Raw genomic sequence first — 10,151 nt, 5'->3', positions numbered from 1 at the left:
AGCGGACGCGGCGATTTTCTATAAAGAAAGGCGATAGAGACAATTAAACACGCCAATAATTTTAGTAGGAATTGAGTGCTATCCGCATTTTGGTACTGAAGATGTGTACCAATGTTCCATCGTCGGGCGATAGTAATAGCGGACGACAACAGCCGGCAACGGCCAATCGCGTTCGAGTTTTGAAACCATGCGAGTCCGCTGCGCGCTAACACGTGGAGACGAAATTTCATCCGACTCAGTAGCGAGCCAGCGTGTGAATCAGACCATCGTAGACGCTACAACCCCCCTTGAATGTGTCCACGGCAGATGGGGACGAAACGTTGGGTTTCTCCAAGAAATTAATTCGACCGCAATATTCAGTAGTGGAAATCAGTATAATAGCAGTCTTGCTGAGAAATTAATAGCCCAGTGTCTTATGAAAGTAGTAGATACATATCACGCTGGAATTACATAGTTTCTTTCATAACAAAATCAGGCGTTTTCATTCCATGGATGGACATAGGTATAACGGCACTCACTTGCAGTTGTGTTATTACCCTGTCGATAGTTCGTCCAAAATCCTTACTTCCTAATTAACACTAAAATTCTCTTCGGCGTTGATTTTGTTAGGGCTTGTAGTTCTCGCAGTGAAATTGTAGCCCACTCTTGTATTAGCCTTTTCAGTTCACATGCGGCCCCAGATTTTCTTCCATTGCGATAAACACGCCTTGCAAATATTTCCCAAAGATTGTCCACGGAGTTCAGATTTGGGCTACATGGAGGCAAGGGCAAGACATCAATATCTTTAACTTCAAACCAGTTTTTGGATGTAGGAGAGACATGAATATATGCATCATATTGCTGAAACATTAGTCTTTCGTCCCCTTGGTCCTCATACATTCTAATCAATTCTGTCTCTAGGGTCTCGGTATACATGATAGAGTTGATTCTAGTATTCAGCCAAGCAGTGCCTCATTTACCTTTAGTGCAGAAAGCTGCCCAAATCGTAAAACTTCCTCCACAAAGTTTCTGCTCATTCTTACCTGCTGGTCTGTTCTCAGATCACGCCAGTAACTTTGAAATCCATCCAACCGATCTAATTAAACTTCTTCTCATCACCAACTCCACGATATATGCTTTCAGCAAACTCCAGTTTAGCTTCTTATGTTTTGGTCTTAGCGCAGGTTTCTGCAGTCGTTTCTTGAACGCAAGATGTTTTTCATGTGACAAACTTTGTCGTACACGTCTGGCAGCTGTAAACCAGCAACTTGTTGAGAAAAATAGCTGTTTGTGGCCCTTGCTTTGCCCAAAAGTAACCGTTTCTGTATCTCAGATAATGTTCTACTTTGCCCACATTTTCGGTTCTGTACATATAGTGCACCCAATCTAAGGAAATTATGAATCACTGTACTTGAACGGGTCAGTTTCTTGGCTATTTGACGGTTAGAGAGCCCCATTTTCTTGAACGCACGGATTTTTCATTTTTCATCAGATGATAACTGTTGTTAGCGTGGCTTATGTAGACGACACGTACGGTCATTAATGGTGCCTGATCCCTCTCTGCAGTAAAGGCACGTATGCCACACTGACACCGCACAGAGACGACTGCCTTAATACTGACTTCCATCCTCTACCATCTAAATCGTTAATGTCTTGTTACATACTGTACTAGTGACTTCAAATGCGATACCATTTGACTGTGTTTGTCGGTATACTGGATACAACCGACAATATCAATTTTCCTACAAATATCCATGCCTTTATAGTGATTTCCAATACTGTAATAGCCCGGAATACTCTAATAGGTAGGTGCTATTAAAGATACTTTGATTATCGTGTATTCCGCATCGCAGACCTCGTTATGCGGATGCATTACGGACGATGGTCCAGACAGGACCATTTCCGCTAGCCCGCCAGTTGCACAGAGTACGAGGAGGTAGCCATAAAGTTGAAATTACCGCTTAGAAACAATAAAGTTACGTGATTCATTTTTATTTGTTTGTAGCTATATGTCTGCACTCGTGGCAGACACTGAAATTCTCGCGCCTCCTTATCGTAGACCTCTTTAGTCGCCTGAGTTACCGCTGCAGCAAATATTACCGCTGCATCGGAAAAAGAATCAGTGGACGATACCTCACTTTATCAATGGTCATTTTTTTAAAGCTGCATTTTGACAACGAGGGCCTGCCTCCTGACAAAGTTTATGCAAGCCGTAGTGCTTCACACAGTCCTCTTAACCAGTACTCACTGCCCCCAACGACGGGAAAAACTATGTTATGGAGTTAAGGCCATGGGCACCGTTGCCCTTGCAGCACCACGTGGAGGTGGGACTGTAAAGACTTCAATTGTCTGCTCTTTTAGTGTTTGTTTTACCTGCAGTATAAACATACATTTAATGAAGTGGAAATAGGAAAGGAAACAGGAAATTATAAATGTGTGTTCAGCTATAAGAAGAGAGAAAAAGAAGGTAGGAATTTGTAGAAATAATTGTCCCTTGCACCAAGGAAGAGGACTTGGAACTGTACTTTATCTATTGCGTCCCTGAGTGAAGCTATTCGTGTTAGTAATCCCAACATGAACATCAGGCCTTGATAAAGCTCAAGTCGCTCTGTCCACACAGGTCTATTCTACTTTATGTAATTACTAGCCTTTTCCCCACCACTTCGCCCGCATATGCATTCAGCACATATATTGAACACAGTCCTTCCTCCCCCTCCCCCCCCCTCTTCCTCACTCTGTCTGTCCACCCCATCCTCCCACCTCTATCTCTGTCTCTTCATCTCCTGCTCTCCCTCTCTTTTTCCATTTCCCATATCCCTCTCTCCTCTCTCTGACCATATCTTCCTCTCAATCTCTCTGACAATATCCTCATCCCTGTCTCTCTTTCCATATCTGCCTGCCCTTTTCCTTTTCCATCTGCACACTACCCCTCTACACCTTCCATCTGCCTCACACATCTCCCCTCCACCTCTCTCTGTCCATTTCCTCCGTCTCAACAATCTGTCCATTCCATTCTCTATCCATCTCACCCTTTCCCCTCCCATGCTCATTGGCACGTGAAGCCCATGCAATATGGTTCAATGATGCTGGCTGATACTACTCCCACAACACATCTGCAGAACTGCTTCTTGCCCCTCACATTGAGACTGCCCTACAAGGCAGATAGATTTGGAAGGCAGATACTGTTCCCACACAACATACGTGTCACACAAGTCAGACTATATGCCATAGGCTGAAAAAAAGACGTTTTTGACCATATCTCTGCTCCTTTTTGAGATAGGAGGGTATTAACCTTGTAGTGATGATATTCACAAGCCCTGCTGTTTCTGTGCTAAATTTGGCTGAAGTCAATCCATGGATTTGGGAAGAGATCCTTGGCATAGGCATGTAGACACATTCATTCTGCTTTATACATACATATAAAAGATAATAATATTAAGTATTATTTGATGCATTATGTAGATTATACTATATTAGATTAAGGAAATACTGATATCAAACTCTGCAGCAATGTGTACTGGTTTGTACGAGTGTTCTAGAACAATAGCTGGCCTAATTACACTACTTGCCATTAAAACTGCTACACCACGAAGATGGCGTGCTACAAACGCGAAATTTAACAGACAGGAAGAAGATGCTGTGATACGCAAATGACTAGTTTTTCAGAGCATTCACACAAGGTTGGCGCCGGTGGCGACACCTACAACGTGCTGACATGAAGAAAGTTTCCAACCGGTTTCTCATACACAAACAGCAGTTGACCGGCGTTGCCTGGTGAAAGGTTGTTGTGATGCCTTGTGTAAGGAGGAGAAAAGCGTACCATCACGTTTCCGACGTTGATAAAGGTCGGATTGTAGCCTATTGCGATTGCGGTTTATCGTAACGCGACATTGCTGCTCGCGTTGGTCGAGATCGAGTGACTGTTAGCAGAATATGGAATCGGTGGGTTCAGGAGGGTAATACGGAACGCCGTGCTGGATCCCAACGGCCTCGTATCACTAGCAGTCGATATGACAGGCATCTTATTCGCATGGCTGTAACGGATCGTGCAGCCACGTCTCGATCCCTGAATCAACAGATGGGGACGTTTGCAAGACAACAACCATCTGCACGAACAGCTCGACGAAGAAGGCTCAATTACTTGGGCTGAAACCTGGGTAAGGGTTGGTTTCATTACCGCAATAGAGGCTGATAGTTTCTTACATATTAAATAACAACTTGTATTTTTCGAGGTTACAATTGAAACTGTATTCCTCATAGTGCTGTGGCTGGTCGGAGAAGAGGAGACAGTGCGCACCAGGCGCAGGATTCCCCAAGGCCGCAACCACTGAGCGGCGCGGCCAAAACACAACTCCCACGCAACAGGGCGCGGTCGGCCGCGTGGCGCAACAGCAGACTGAGGTGCCGCATTTCGTAACGGAGGAAGCGCGCCACGAGTCTGACGTCCCCTACATGGCGAGGTCATTAGCGGCGCAGCGAAAACACGGAATGCACTGGGACGGCGCAGGACCGCATCTGCGGTTTTAATTCAAGGAAGTACCAGAAGCAGGGAATTACTGGGTGAGCGGAATTCCAAAACCATTTATCAGTGAAGCAAACGCCCGTAACAGGCAAACGTGGTGTTGAAGCCATAAAACCTGGACTGTGGAGCAATCGAATAATGTCATTTGTTCGGATGAGTCTTGTTTTACACTCTTTTCGGTTTCTGGACGAAGTTACACCCCAAGACTGAAACACGGCGGGGGTTCGGTGATGATTTGGGCAGCCAAATTGTGTTATTCCATGTACCCCATGGCTACTCTGCAAGAAAGCACTACTGGCGAGAATTATGTGGCCATTTCGGCTGATCAGGTCCACACCATGGTACAATGTTTTGGCTGTGTTCGGGGACGACAGAGCTCTTATTCACACATCTCGCAACTTCCAGAACTAATGGGGTGAGCACGAGGATGGGTTGTCGCATCTCTCCTGATCGCCATAGTCACCAGAACTCAATACAGTTGAACCTTTGTGGTCTACTTTTGGCAGAATGGTGTGTAATCGCTATCCACTTCTGTCATCGCTACTCCAACTTGCCGTTATTTTGGAGGAAAAATGGTTTAATATTCCTTTGAATACCACATCGATTTCTTGATGACTGAAAGCTGTTTTGAATGCCAACGCTTTTTCTACACCGTATTAGGCATGGTAATGTGTTGTGTTTCAGGTGTTCCCATATTTTTGTAGAACTCCTGTGTATATAGCGAAATGTATACGAATGGTGACATATTCTAGAGACAATTCAGGCTGCAAATTCGGTTGTCCATCAAAACTGGCAAGGGAAAGATTTTTATGTCTCTGCCGTGGAAAAAGTACCTCGGAGACGCCAAAGCTGGATGGTTGTTCGCTTGATACTGTCGTGAGCATCTATAGAAGATGGCTGGAGGATTGTGAAACCACGATTAGGCGACAGGGTATTGAACGTGTGCGGCTCATCACAAGTTGTAGGTCGGAAAACGCTCTGTAAAACAGAGCATGCTACGATCTGTGGGGATCTGATGACAGAGTAAAATGCTAGTACGGGCGCATTCTTGATCATGAGGTTCCACAGAGACAACTCCAATGTTGACTTGACGCCATCGTCAACTACAGCTGCAGTGGGCACGGGATCACCGAGACTGGACTGTGGGCCAATGAGAACGTGTCGCCTGATCGGATAAATCACATTTCTTGGTACCAAAGTCGATGATCGTATTCGAATGACTGCTCGTAACGTACACCGTCCAGCGGACGCAGGTCGTTGGGAACAGTACTGTATTATGCCGTTGGGGACACTCACTTGGCATTCCATAGGATATGCGGTAATGCTCTGTCACCATCAACGTTAGTGCTGACGACCTGCATTCCTCCAAGCTTGATGTCTTCCTCGACGTCAAAGACATTTTTAAGTAGGACAACTATCCATGTCATAAGACCAGAATCGTGCTACAACGGTTTGAGTAATATGAGAGTGAATTCACCATGATGTCTTAGCCACCAAGTTCAACTCATGTGATTCCGATGGTACTTAGTAATATGAGAGTGAATTCACCATGATGTCTTAGCCACCAAGTTCAACTCATGTGATTCCGATGGTACTGATCTGGGACGTTATCGTGCGCCAACTTCACTGTCACAAACTATCAGCCAGTAATTTACGAGAATTGAGTGGCCTGTGCGTAAACGTTTGATGGCACATGCCTCCAGAAAATTTCCAACGATTTGTCGAATCCATGCTACGCAGAATCACTGCTGCGTTGCTTTCCGGGAGGAGGACCAACACGATAAAATGATAAAATTATAGAACTTAGGCTCATCACTGTATGCAACACAAATTAGAGACCTGTTCAGCAAGAGTGTTCAAGCTGTGGAATTGTTCAGATGCGGCTGTCATGAAAATGATACAACTGAATATATATTAACATAATTCCTCATACATATCAGTGAATAAATATCAGCAGACTATTTATTCACCCTTAAATATGTTTAAATGCCATCTGAATCGTTATATAAAGTTTTTTACAACATTAACCTATTCTTACATGGCTCATTTCCTAACTGAATTATAATTATGTTTCAAGAAGGCATTTACCCAAGTTACCGCTTTAATAAAGCACTTTATTACACGATATAGCTTTTATTTTCAAATCTTGTACAGTATGCCAAAATCAAACTTAATAGAAAAAATGGATCAAATGGCTCTGAGCACTATGGGACTCAACATCTTAGGTCATAAGTCCCCTAGAACTTAGAACTACTTAAACCTAACTAACCTAAGGACATCACACACACCCATGCCCGAGGCAGGATTCGAACCTGCGACCGTAGCAGTCCCGCGGTTCCAGACTGCAGCGAATGGACATGTAATTGACAATTCATATACCAGGTTAGTAAAGGTTCACAACAATCGTAAATATCGTGGAGGGAAAAAGGGGAGAGGAAAAAGAAGATATCAAATGCTGGACAATACCAAAGGAGACAAATATTCAGAAATGAAAAGACTGGCTATGGACAGACAAAAGTGGAAGAGGCTTAGCCCATGACAAGACCTGTCGTAAGGCTGAATACCATACTACTACTAATAAACTGCCTATAAATGCCTGCACAGTGCGTTTTAATAAATTCAAAGACAAATGACAAATTGGGTAAAAAGTAAAGCCTTTTACACGGTGAAGGAATTTGAAGACTGGGTAACAGATGTCGTGGAGTTATGACACTGATGTTTACAACACTATAAATTGTAACAGTCTATTAAGTTTGAGCCGGCCGCGGTGGCCGTGCGGTTCTGGCGCTGCAGTCCGGAACCGCGAGGCTGCTACGGTCGCAGGTTCGAATCCTGCCTCGGGCATGGGTGTGTGTGATGTCCTTAGGTTAGTTAGGTTTAAGTAGTTCTAAGTTCTAGGGGACTTATGACCTAAGATGTTGAGTCCCATAGTGCTCAGAGCCATTTGAACCATTTTTTGAACATGTCCATTTCTTGTGTTTCGGTGGTGGATTGAAATCGTAAGATCAAATGTAATCAGGTTTCTTCAGTATGTACTAGCAACTATAAAAATACAAGCTAGACTCTATCATTTATTTAATTTCTTGACGTAGTGGGTATATGATTCTTTTGGTGTGTGTCCTGCTACACATCTAATAGCCTTTTTGCCATTTAAATACAATATTTGTTCCAGACGAGTTACTTCACAGCAGAATTCCGTATGTCATATCGGAAATGAAGAAAGCTAAGCTTATACATAGTAATGGAGTTTTCTTAACACGCTCTAAGCTTATACAGCAGATAAATGACATTGGAAAGTCTGGTGCATAATTTGTGTGTGTGTTTATCCCAGATAAGACTTTGGTTAATATGGAAGTTACACTGATTTATTTTCCTATCTGGGAGCCTTCAAATTAAAGAGAGGGGGAGGATTAGGTGTATTCAGTGACGAACGCATATGAGGGTGAATCCGTCGGGTAAAGTCTAGGATCTACACCGCGGCAAAAAAAAAAAAAAAAAAAAAAAAAAAAAAAAAAAAAAAAAAAAAAAAAAAAAAAAAACCTCGGTTCAGAGGCACCAGGTATCGATCCGTGCTGAAACACGCATATTAGTACGAGGCGTAGACTCCATGGATGACAATACAAGTGCTGACTCAGGTATCCGGTCCATCGTACAGATGGCGAATACCGTCTTGGGATATGTTATGCCTCGCCTGCTCGACCTGTTCACGCAGTTCTGTAGGAGTTGTTGGTTGACGAGTCGCATGAGTTGCTTCTCGTCCCCTCATACCCCATACGTGCTCTAGTGGAGACAAGTCCGGAAATCGTGCCGGCCGGGGAATTTGCTGCACTTCTTGCAGAGCATGTTGAGGTTACGGGCAGCGTGTTGGCGAGCATTATCCTGTTGGAACAACACATGACCTTCCTGTTGCAAGAACGGCAAAAGAACGCGCCTAACAACATTGCGCACGCACCTAGCACTGGTTAGCATCATTTCCAGAAACACCAAAGGTGAACGAGAGTTGTGACTTATCGGACCCTAGACCATAAGATTGTGACTGGGGCCAGTGTGTCTTGGACGAATGCACTCTACGAAACATCGCTCACCAGGTCTACATCGCACATGCAAACGACCATCACTTGCATGCAGGCACAATATGCTTTCATCACTGAAGACCACTATGCACATTCCGTCTTCAAAGTGATGCTCTGACGGCACCGGTCGAGCCGTGCATGTCGATGCTGTAGCGTGAATAGAAGACGGGCTAGAGGTGTGGGTACCCATCGTCCTACTGCTAATAACCTGTTCGCAACAGTTCATGTTGACACGTCTGTGCTCACATGGCCTCTAATCTGTGCTGTGGCAGTTGTGCGCTCTGCAACTGAAGCCCATACAATACGACGGTCCTACTGGGCGTCTGCCTGCGTGGATGTCCAGAACCATGTCTACGATTTGGGGGTGTACACGTGATCACTAATATCAGCATCGTTGCACAACTGACGCAGCACGCTCAAGTTCTGTAGCAGTTCCCCAAAAAGAATCATCCCGCCCCGCGGAAGGCCACAGTTTGACTCTTTTGAATCTCACAGAGTTGGCTGTCGCGTCTCTGTGGCACGGTTGCCTGCTTGCGTCACGCGTCTGCACCACACTGAGCCTTCTAGCTGTGAGCGTCCCCTTACTAAAAGAGTAGACACAGATGGCACTATGGTAGCTATGCAACTACGATGTTGGCGGACGATCGCAACCAGTATCAGTAGATCTACTATCCCCCAGGTGGTATATGTCATCATCTGATCGAAATCTACGACCAGGTGCACTAAGTTTTTTCCGGCATGGTATATACACGGAGTTTCGGGAGAAATAGAGAGTAGTTTAGGAGACAGTGGTTTAGACTAATTCAAATAAAATATCCCATATAACATCTACACTTAGTGATTAGAGAGTTCTAGCTGGTTACAGAGATAAGCTGTCATTTAGCGTGTTGTTACTCTAATTTGTATGGGTTTTATTTTATTTATCGATTGTAATTTTTGCTCCTAAAGTCAAGCTTCGAAATTATCTCATTTTCGTGATCGCTTTACTGTACAAATGTGTGGTAGTGTGATAGTCAGTCAGTTGTTTAGGACTGTTGTGTTACAGCGTCGTCTTACAGCGACCCGGTATCTGGATTTTATCAGAAACAAGCATCTAACGTTATTGGAAGATGTTCCTTTCGCCACAAGAGTACGTGTATTCTTCCAGCATGATCGGGTGTCTCCACATTCCAGTCGACAAGTGACTAAACCTCGGAAGATGAATTGGCAGTAGTTGTCATTTTTCTTTGTCTCGGAAGACCACAGTTTGACTCCTTTGAAACTCGCTGGGTTGGATTTTTCCCCTTCAGATATTTCCCTCGGGGAAAGGAAGAGTAAACAGGAGAGACAGTCTGAACCATCGGATTTTGAATATTGCTGCCGCATAAAACAATGCCACTACGACGTCAGAAGACCTACACGGAGTGTTGTCAAGAAAATACAAAAGTGCACTGAAATCGAAGGGGTATAATATATGGGTACTGAGGGGTTGTAGATACGTGATCATTTATAAAGGTCATCGAAGATCAGATGGAACTCAGGAGACCTGTCCGTGTACCCTCTGTTTTGAGTCTGCAGGCAGTAACTGTGCTGAGTTT

The sequence above is a fragment of the Schistocerca americana genome, chromosome 3, assembly GCF_021461395.2.
Source record: "Schistocerca americana isolate TAMUIC-IGC-003095 chromosome 3, iqSchAmer2.1, whole genome shotgun sequence".
In the NCBI taxonomy this organism is placed as follows: domain Eukaryota; kingdom Metazoa; phylum Arthropoda; class Insecta; order Orthoptera; family Acrididae; genus Schistocerca; species Schistocerca americana.
Note: the sequence above shows the minus strand (reverse complement) of the source record.